We start from the raw sequence: 10,761 nt of genomic DNA on the forward strand, positions 1-10,761 counted from the left end.
TCTTCTTCTCCTTTCTTCTCCCCTTATTGTCGTCGCCCCTGTCACAGTCACTAGATAGAGGACATTTTGCAATAAAATGACCGGGCTTACCACATTTGTAGCAAACTTTCTTGGAGTGGGGCTTGTAGTCTTTCCCCTTCCTTTGTTTGAGGATTTGGCGGAAGCTCTTGATGACGAGTGCCATTTCCTCATTATCGAGCTTTGAGGCGTCGATTGGTTGTCTACTTGATGTAGACTCCTCCTTCTTCTCCTCCGTCGCCTTAAATGCCACCGGTTGTGCTTCGGACGTGGAGGGATCATCTAGCTCGGTGATTTTCTTTGAGCCCTTGATCATGTACTCAAAGCTCACAAAATTCCCGATTACTTCCTCGGGAGTCATTAGTGTATATCTAGGATTACCACGAATTAATTGAACTTGAGTAGGGTTAAGGAAAATAAGTGATCTAAGAATAACCTTAACCATCTCGTGGTCATCCCACTTTTTGCTCCCGAGGTTGCGCACTTGGTTCACCAAGGTTTTGAGCCGGTTGTACATGTCTTGTGGCTCTTCCCCTTTGCGAAGCCGGAAGCGACCAAACTCCCCCTCGATCGTTTCTCGCTTGGTGATCTTGGTTAGCTCATCTCCCTCGTGCGTGGTCTTGAGCACGTCCCAGACTTCCTTGGCGCTCTTTAGTCCTTGCACCTTGTTATACTCCTCTTGACTTAGAGAGGCAAGGAGTATAGTTGTGGCTTGGGAGTTGAAGTGCTCGATTTGGGCCACTTAATCCACATCATAATCTTCATCCCCTACGGATGGCACCTGTACACCAAACTCAACAATATCCCATATACTTTTGTGGAGTGAGGTTAGATGAAATCGCATTAAATCACTCCACCTAGCATAATCTTCACCATCAAAGGTTGGTGGTTTGCCTAATGGGACGGAAAGTAAAGGTGTATGTTTAGGAATGCGAGGGTAGCGTAGGGGGATCTTACTAAACTTCTTGCGCTCATGGCGCTTAGAAGTTACGGAGGGCGTGTCGGAGCCGGAGGTGAAAGGTGATGAAGTGTCGGTCTCGTAGTAGACCACCTTCCTCATCTTCTTTATCTTGTCGCCACTCCGATGCGACTTGTGGGAAGAGGCTTTCTTCTCCTTCCCCTTTTTGCGGGACTCTCCCGATGAAGCCTTCCCGTGGCTTGTAGTGGGCTTGTCGCCGGTCTCCATCTCCTTCTTGGCGTGTTCTCCCGACATCACTTTGAGCGGTTAGGCTCTAATGAAGCACCGGGCTCCGATACTAATTGAAAGTCGCCTAGAGGGGGGGTGAATAGGGCGAAACTGAAATTTACAAAGTTAATCACAACTACAAGTCGGGTTAGCGTTAGAAATGTAATCGAGTCTGAGAGAGGGCGTAAAAACAAATCGCAAGCGAATAAGGAAGTGAGACACAAGGATTTGTTTTACCGAGGTTCGGTTCTCGCAAACCTACTCCCCGTTGAGGAGGCCACAAAGATCGGGTCTTTTTCAACCCCTTCCCTCTCTCAAACGGTCCCTCGGACCGAGTGAGCTTTCTCTTCTCAAATCAACCGGGAACAAAACTTCCCCGCAAGGACCACCACACAATTGGTGTCTCTTGCCTCGGTTACAATTGAGTTTTGATCACAAGAAAAGAATGAGAAAGAAGAAAGCAATCCAAGCGCAAGAGCTCAAAAGAACACAACAAATCTCTCTCACTTAACACTAAAGCTTTTGTGGAATTTGGGAGAGGATTTGATCACTTGGGTCTGTCTTGTATTGAATGCCTAGCTCTTGTAAGTGGTTGGAAGTTGGAAAACTTGGATGACTTGAATGTGGGGTGGTTGGGGGTATTTATAACCCCAACCACCAAACTAGCCGTTTGGTGGAGGCTGCTGTCGCATGGCGCACTGGACAGTCAGGTGCGCCACCGGACACTGTCCGGTGCGCCAGCCACGTCACCAGGCCGTTGGGTTCCGACCGTTGGAGTTCTGACGTGTGGGCCCGCCTGGCTGTCCGGTGGTGCACCGGACAAGTCCTGTAGACTGTCCGGTGTGCCACCCGCGCGTGCTCTGCTCCTCTGCGCGCGCTGGCGCGCATTTAATGCGTTGCAGACGACCGTTGGCGCGAAGTAGCTGTTGCTCCGCTGGCTCAGCGGGCAGTCCGGTGTGCACCGGACATGTCCGGTGAATTATAGCGGAGCGGAAATCCGAAGCTGGCGAGTTTAGAGTCGCTCTCCTCTGGAGCACCGGACATTGTCCGGTGTGCACCGGACATGTCCGGTGAATTATAGTGAAGCGCCTCTGAAAATTCCCGAAGGTGCAAAATTTGGCTTGGAGTCCCCTGGTGCACCGGACACTGTCCGGTGGTGCACCGGACAGTCCGGTGCGCCAGACCAGGGCTGCCTTCGGTTATCCCTTGCTCTTTTTGTTGAACCCATTTATTGGTCTTTGTATTGGCTAAGTGTGAACCTTTGGCACATGTATAACTTATACACTAGAGCAAACTAGTTAGTCCAATTATTTGTATTGGGAAATTCAACCACCAAAATTAGTTAGGAAAATAGGTGTAAGCCTGATTCCCTTTCAGTGACGAAGAGTCGATCTCATAGTAGACCACCTTCTTCATCTTCTTCTTCTTGTCATCCTTCCGTTGGGACTTGATGGAGGAAGAGGATTCCTCCTTGTGCTTGTGGGCGGACTCCCTTGAGTGTGTTGGGGACTCGTTCTTAAATGCTATGAATCAAGAACAAGGCAACACAAAATGTTAAATATCAAAACCCTTCGTCCTTTGAATCATTATTTCCCTTCGGATATAATGGATTTCGGACGAAGGTCATGAAGGACAAACCTTCATGATCATGATAAAGGATAAAGGATATTCAAATACAGAATATAGAAAGTAACATAATCTCTGTAAACATTATTATTAATTCATTTTTTCTTATATTACTTATGTAAATAATGGTAAATTACAAATGTACCTTCGGCTTGAAGGAATGTGAATACAGGTGTGATGCAAAAGCAAATGCCAAGTCAGCGTGAACAGTACAGGAATATTGTTCACCTATTTATAGGCGCGGGTCACAGCCCATGCAAAATTACATTAATACCCATTACATTTAACAATAACTCTATAGTAATTCTTCGAGGTCTAATTTGGCTTTTCATCTTTAAGTTGGTTCCCCTTTTATGCCGTTATGCCGAAGCTTTTCTGCACATAGCTTCGTGATCGTCTTATCCTTCGTCGTGGTCGCCTTTCGTCCCGGTCAAGCTTCGTCTTTAACCGTGCTTTTGTATACCCGCAATCTAACTTTGAAGGTACCTGTTTACATATTTCTCTTGGAAAATATTGTCAAATCATGTTTTTGAGGACCTTCGGAAGCCGAAGGCCCCCAACAGTAGCCCCTCGCAATATTAATTTACTGTAAAGATAAATTTATATTGCGATACGAACGAAGGTTATGAGCCGAAGGTCCGAAAAAACACCTTCCTTTTGCTAGAATAGCAACAGTCATTGACAAGCGGGACCCTCCAGTTTCCGACATACTGGGTGTATAAATATGAGCTCACCACAAGTTTATTTGGCACGCTATCTTGCCATTTGCTCTGCCTGCTCAAATAGCTCTTTGTCCACAAATATTTGACTACCTCTTTAGATTTTAAGCTTCGGACCAAAAAGCCCTTTTTAAAAGGACTTCCGAAGGGATGTCTCAGGAAAAGAAAGTTGTTGCCGGAGTGAAGTTGAGCCTTTCTGAGGAGAAAAATCTGGGCTTCATTGAATCAATAGCAAAAACAAATACAGAGAAAATCACTAGGGAAATTTTGGAAGGCTTATCTGAAGATACTGGTGAAAGTGATAGTTATGACGCAGACAGCGGAGGTGAGGATTCCGAAGATCGACCATGGCGACCAAGCCATTCAGTCTTCAGAAAATCAACTATTGGACAAAGTCACCTTGAAAACATGAGGGGAAGATATTTTCGAGATATATCCATCGTGAGGGCAGATGACGGAGAGAAGACTGTGCCGACTCCCGAAGATAATGAAGTCGTGATCTTCCGAAGCTTTTTTAAAGCTGGGCTACGATTCCCTTTAAGCAGGTTTGTGGTAGAAGTTCTGAAAATATATCAGGTTTATCTTCATCAACTTACCCCTGAAGCAATAATAAGAATGGGACTCTTCGTCTGGGCCGTGAAGAGCCAGAGCCTGGAACCAAGTACGAAAAGCTTTTGCAATATACATGAGTTAGTATATGAGACGAAGCCCTGGGGTAAGGAGCAATATCATAACAACTTTGGTTGTTACAGCTTCGGTGCTCGCTCTGGATCAAGCTGTCCCGTGCCAACCTTTCGGAAGAGATGGCCCGGGGAATGGATGAAAGAATGGTTCTATGTAAAAAATGATTTGAAGGTTCGAGAAGATATTAAAGATGTCATCATGTGCCCTATCTGGCAGCGCTTCGGACTTCGGAAACCGAAGGTAGAAATGGATGAAGTAGCCGAAGAGTGCCAAAGGGCCTTCGGCGTAGTCTGCTCTTTTATAGGGACAAGAGATTTAATACAAGAACACATTGCCTTCAGAGTATGGCCACTTGCAGATAACTGGGAAATGCCGAAAGAAACTGTTAGAGAAACTGACGAAGGTGGACTAGTCAGGCTGAAGTACACATTCAAGTACGGAGACAAGTTCGTTGAGCCAGATGGTGATTGGTTAAAGAGCATTGAGACTGTAAGTGATGAATTGCTTGGGGTATATTCAAAGGCCGAAGACACTGCATTATCAGCGACCTTCGGAGGCCGAAAGAAGAAAAGACTCAACCGAGTATTTGACGCAATTGGGTTTGTCTACCCTGACTACCGCTATCCAGCGCGGGGTCAAAAAAGAAAAAACACAACTTCTGCAAAAGAAACTGCTTCAGCCGCTCCTAGCGAGCCAGCGCCGAAGAGAAAAAGGGTAAAGATTCTCACACACCGGCCACGCTATATTGAACCAGCCACGGTGCCTGAGTTCGCCGGTGAACCCTCTACGGCCACCGAAGCTAGAGAACCAACTCCACTGCCAAAAGTCGTAGAGCTGGCTGAAGGGCCTTCGACAGAAAAGAAAGAAGAACCGAGGGCTGAAGAAGTAAAAATATCAACTGAAGAAGTAAAAACATCAGAAATTTTGAGTCCTTCAGGAGAAATCGAGGTAGCAAAAAGTCAAAAGGGGCCAATAGTGACTCCGAAAAGGAAAAGAATGGTTAATGTGCTAGATGTTTTGGAGACAATTAAATCTTCAAGCATAACTCCAAAGAAAACTATTGAAACTCCTGAAGTGCCTAGTGAAACCCTTGCTGTTGAAACTTCGAAGCAACAACCTGAAACTGAAGCTGGGCCTTCAGAACCTACGAAGATAAATGCCCTGGAAGCTGAAGAACCAAAAAGGACAGAGCCAATTTTGGTTGAAGAAACTGACACTGCTGCCCCCGAAGCATCCTCCGAGGCCCTCAATTATATTATACGACATGCTTCTGGAAAAAGATTATCTGAAGAAGAGATTTTTTAGGCTAATCACTATGCCCGGGAATTAAAGTATCCTAAGGGAGCCTTAGTATTCAATGGCACGGACGAAGATGACTTTTTATACTGCCTCCCGGACAACAAAGAATTATCTGTCTACCGGGAGATGGCTAGAAGTATAGGGTTTCCGAAGCTTGAGGCTGGACTCTGCGCTATGACGAAGGACGATCTTGCAGATAGTCTTGCATATAATAGTCTGAAGGTATGAGAACTATATATTTAGAAATTTATAATTTTCAAATCATTGTTTTATTCTTATACTAATTCTTGTATATATAGGGTTTAATATCGAGCAACGCGCTGAGAGCGCAAAAGAATGCCGAAGACGAGAGCTATGATATTGCTTTCAACAATCTACGATCAGAGGTTATTAAGCTGAGAAACGAAGCTCTGGAAAAAGATAAAATTCTGCTTACATTGGTGGACAAGATAAAGGAAGACGCAGCTACCTCTAAGGCTCAAGCTGAAGCCCAAAAACGCGAAATTAAAGATCTTCAGAAACAGCTAGCCAGAGCTAAAGAAGAACGTATACTTGAAGAGACAAAATGAGAGCTTAGTGATCAATGGGCCAATCATTTAGAAATAAATGTTAAAGAGCTTCGTGCATCCCAGAGAAGATGCTATGATAAATCTATAGTGTGTGTTCAGAAGATAAAATCCAGCTTCGCCAACGTTGGCGCATTCTCTAGCGAAGAGAATTTCTCAAGGGGCAATCCCGAAGGTCCAATGGAATGGATCAGTCACGAAGCTGAGGCCTTCGAGGAAATTCTGAATAGCCGAGGAGACATATGTGCTTTTTCGGGTGCTAGAGGAATTGCTACTGTTTTGGAGAGGAAAGGTTGCGAGCATGTAAAATCCTTAGCGCAATCCGAAGCTACTTTGTCCTCCGAAGACATTAAAGACCCCTCAGCCGAAGCAAGCATGATCGGCGGAAAATTTTTCACCGATATCTGGGACAACGGCGACCGAGAAATGGCCCAAGAAATTATTCAAAAGAGCGAAAAAGGCATCCACGATGCTAGAAAAGTAGCAGAGGCTATTGAGAAAAGTACAGAGCCCGAAGGGCAAATAGGTATTAATTAGTTGTTTTTATTCTATTGTAATTTTTGATTCTAGACTTTGTTCGCGGTTTGTAATAGTAATATAGTCGTATCTTCTCCTCCGTCAGAACCTGCTGAAGCATTTCCGGGCCCCCACTCGAAAGGGGACGATGAAATTAGAAAAATGGCCGAAGCCATCATGGACAAGGTTGTCGACCAGCTACTAAACGAAGCTGCAGAAATAGTTCTTAAGGAGGATTAAATGCTATTGTAGAAACATTTGGAACGTAACATGTGTAATACATTGTAACTTTGAATGTAATATATAATCTATTTATAGTTCAATTCTTTACGATGCATGAAATTTTGCATACATACCATTTTTTGAGCCTTCGGCGAAAAAACACCTTCCCTTCTTTTCATGCTTCGTGAAGAAAACCTTTTATATATCGCAAGAATTTGCAAACTTCTCTGGTGGGGAATATCCAAGCTTCGTGAAATATTCTCCGAAGCTGTTTTATGTTGCCTCTCTAATGAAGCTACAAGTCTTCTTGATTTATCTTGTGCCTTAACACGATTTTCTCTTTTTCAAATCATCCTCCGAAGACCAATGGTGTATCCCCTTCTTGTTCCACATGCAATATGCTGTATGATGCTTATGTTATGCTAAATGATGTGATGATGTTATGTTATGCAAAATGATATTTGTGCCGAAAGTACACACATCCCTGCAATAAAGCACACAATCTTTTTTATATCAGCGCTGACTTTTCGCTGTAAGCCTCCCTTAGGAGCTTCTTCGCCTTTTACTTCAGCGCAATCAGCGTTTATTTTTCGCTGTAAGCCTCCCTTAGGAGCTTCTTCGTCTTTTACTTCAGCGGAATCAACGCTTATTTTTCGCTGTAAGCCTCCCTTAGGAGCTTCTTCGCCTTTTACTTTCGGCGGAATCAGCGCTTATTTTTCGCTGTAAGCCTCCCTTAGGAGCTTCTTCGCCTTTTACTTTTGGCGGAATCAGCGCTTATTTTTCGCTGTAGGCTCAGAAAACTTACATTGCGCTCCCTTAGGAACGGCTTTTTGCTGCTTTGAATAAATTGCAATGCGTTCCTTAGAACAAATTTTTGATAACTTCGAAAATCCTCCTTGCCAATCATAAATTCTCATGCTTCGGCATCTCAAGCCTATGGAGAAGATATATTTTTATTACAGTAAAGAGCGAAACTATTACAAGAAATTGAAAGGCGATAAAAGACGTTAAAACTACCCTTAATTGTTCCTTATTAAAAAAAGAAAGCAATACTGAATGTGAAAATGCGAAAAACTGCTGTCGAGGTAGGATATTTGTCAGTAAATGTGCTTCGACTCTGGCACAGTGCTATTGACTGTGCGAGCTTCGGACTCCTCTCTGAAGTCCCGCTGGAGGTTAGTGCGCTGACTCCCTTCTGGCTGCTGGCCTCTTTGTGTAGGTGGTGGCGGCAGAGGCTGCTGCCAAGATGCTTGGGGTTGGCTTGCCGAAGCAACAGAAGCTGCAGGGTGATTGCCTACATATTCTGGAATGTAAGGCGAATGATACGAAGCAGTATGTATGACTTGCTTCGGCTGACTTTGTTGTGCTGCAGCTTCTGCTATCTCCTTTTGCTTCTGGATGGTAACGTGACACATCCTGGTAGTGTGGCCCTTGTCTTCACCACAGAATAGGCAGTAAATCTTTCTTGGCTGATCTCCAAATCTTCCCCCGAAGCCCCTGGCGCCTCTGCCTCTTGGCGCTGGCGGCCGAAAAGAGCTTTGCTGCTGCCCCGAAGCTTGTGAAGAATATTGTGGCCTTTGCTGCTGACTCCCTCTATCGTCATTTTGAGTAGAGTTATGAATTGACCTGACATGCCTCGGGTGAAATCTTCCTCTGAAGCCCCTGGTCATTTCAGAGAACCTGAATGCTTCCTCCCTTCTTTGGCGAAAGTCATTGTCAGCTCGAATATACTCGTCCATCTTCTGGAGCAGCTTCTCCAAAGTCTGTGGTGGCTTCCTGGCAAAGTATTGCGCTGAAGGTCCCGGTCGAAGTCCCTTAATCATGGCCTCAATGACAATTTCATTGGGCACTGTTGGCGCCTGTGCCCTCAGACGCAGAAACCTTCGGACATACGCCTGAAGATATTCTTCGTGGTCCTGGGTACACTGGAATAGAGCCTGAGCGGTGACTGGCTTTGTCTGAAATCCTTGAAAGTTGGTTATCAACATATCCTTCAGCTTTTGCCATGAAGTAATTGTCCCTGGTCGAAGAGAGGAGTACCAAGTCTGAGCAACACTCTTGACGGCCATGACAAAAGACTTTGCCATGACTGCCGTATTGCCACCATACGAAGATATGGTTGCCTCATAGCTCATTAGAAATTGCTTCGGGTCTGAATGACCGTCATACATGGGGAGCTGAGGTGGCTTGTAAGACTGGGGCCATGGTGTAGCCTGCAATTCTGTTGATAGAGGAGAAGCATCATCAAAAGCAAAATTTCCATGATGGAAATCTTCATACCAATCATCCTCATTGTAGAAACCCTCCTGATTGAGCTCTCTGCGCGGAGGCCTTCGGCTCTGGTCATCCTGAACAAGATGACGAACCTCTTCCGAAGCTTCATCTATCTGCCTCTGAAGGTCAGCTAGACGAGCCATCTTCTCCTTCTTTCGTTGCATCTGTTGTTGGAGCATCTCCAGGTTTTGAATTTCCTGGTCCAAGTCATCCTCCGGAGGCGTTGGACTAGTGGCCTTCCTCTTCTGGCTTCGGGCCTCCCTAAGAGAAAGGACGTCCTGATTGGGGTCCAGCGGCTGCAGAGTGGCAGCCCCTGTCTCTGAAGCCTTCTTCGGCGCCATGACGAAGGTGATGTTTGCCGAAGATGTTCAAAAGCTCAAGAAATGGAAGTGAGTTCACCGGAGGTTGGTGCCAATGTTGGGGACTCGTTCTTAAATGCTATGAATCAAGAACAAGGCAACACAAAATGTTAAATATCAAAACCCTTCGTCCTTTGAATCATTATTTCCCTTCGGATATAATGGATTTCGGACGAAGGTCATGAAGGACAAACCTTCATGATCATGATAAAGGATAAAGGATATTCAAATACAGAATATAGAAAGTAACATAATCTCTGTAAACATTATTATTAATTCATTTTTTCTTATATTACTTATGTAAATAATGGTAAATTACAAATGTACCTTCGGCTTGAAGGAATGTGAATACAGGTGTGATGCAAAAGCAAATGCCAAGTCAGCGTGAACAGTACAGGAATATTGTTCACCTATTTATAGGCGCGGGTCGCAGCCCATGCAAAATTACATTAATACCCATTACATTTAACAATAACTCTATAGTAATTCTTCGAGGTCTAATTTGGCTTTTCATCTTTAAGTCGGTTCCCCTTTTATGCTGTTATGCCGAAGCTTTTCTGCACATAGCTTTGTGATCGTCTTATCCTTTGTCGTGGTCGCCTTTCGTCCCGGTCAAGCTTCGTCTTTAACCGTGCTTTTGTATACCTGCAATCTAACTTCGAAGGTACCTGTTTACATATTTATCTTGGAAAATATTGTCAAATCATGTTTTTGAGGACCTTCGGAAGCCGAAGGCCCCCAACAGAGTGCGTTCTCCCCGAGCTTGCGGACTTGTCGTCGGTCCCGATCTCCCTCTTGGCGGATGCTCCCAACATCACTTCGAGCTGTTAGGCTCTAATGAAGAACCAGGCTCTGATACCAATTGAAATTCGCCTAGAGGGGGGTGAATAGGGCGAATCTGAAATTTACAAACTTTAAGCACAACTACAAGACGGGGTTAGCGTTAGAAATATAAACGAGTCCGAAAGAGAGGGCGAAAACAAATCACAAGCAAATAAGGCAGATGACACGGTGATTTATTTTACCGAGGTTTGGTTCTTACAAACCTACTCCTCGTTGAGGTGGTCACAAAGACCGGGTCTCTTTCAACCCTTTCCCTCTCTCAAACGGTCACTTAGACCGAGTGAGCTTCTCTTTTCAATCAAACGGGACACTAAGTCCCCACAAGGACCACCACACAATTGGTGTCTCTTGCCTTGGTTACAATTGAGTTGGAATCAAGAAAGAAGGAAGAAGAAAAGCAATCCAAGCGCAAGAGCTCAAATGAACACAAGTATCTCTCTCACCAGTCA

This window comes from Zea mays, chromosome 3 (genome assembly GCF_902167145.1).
Source record: "Zea mays cultivar B73 chromosome 3, Zm-B73-REFERENCE-NAM-5.0, whole genome shotgun sequence".
NCBI classification, from domain to species: Eukaryota; Viridiplantae; Streptophyta; class Magnoliopsida; order Poales; family Poaceae; genus Zea; species Zea mays.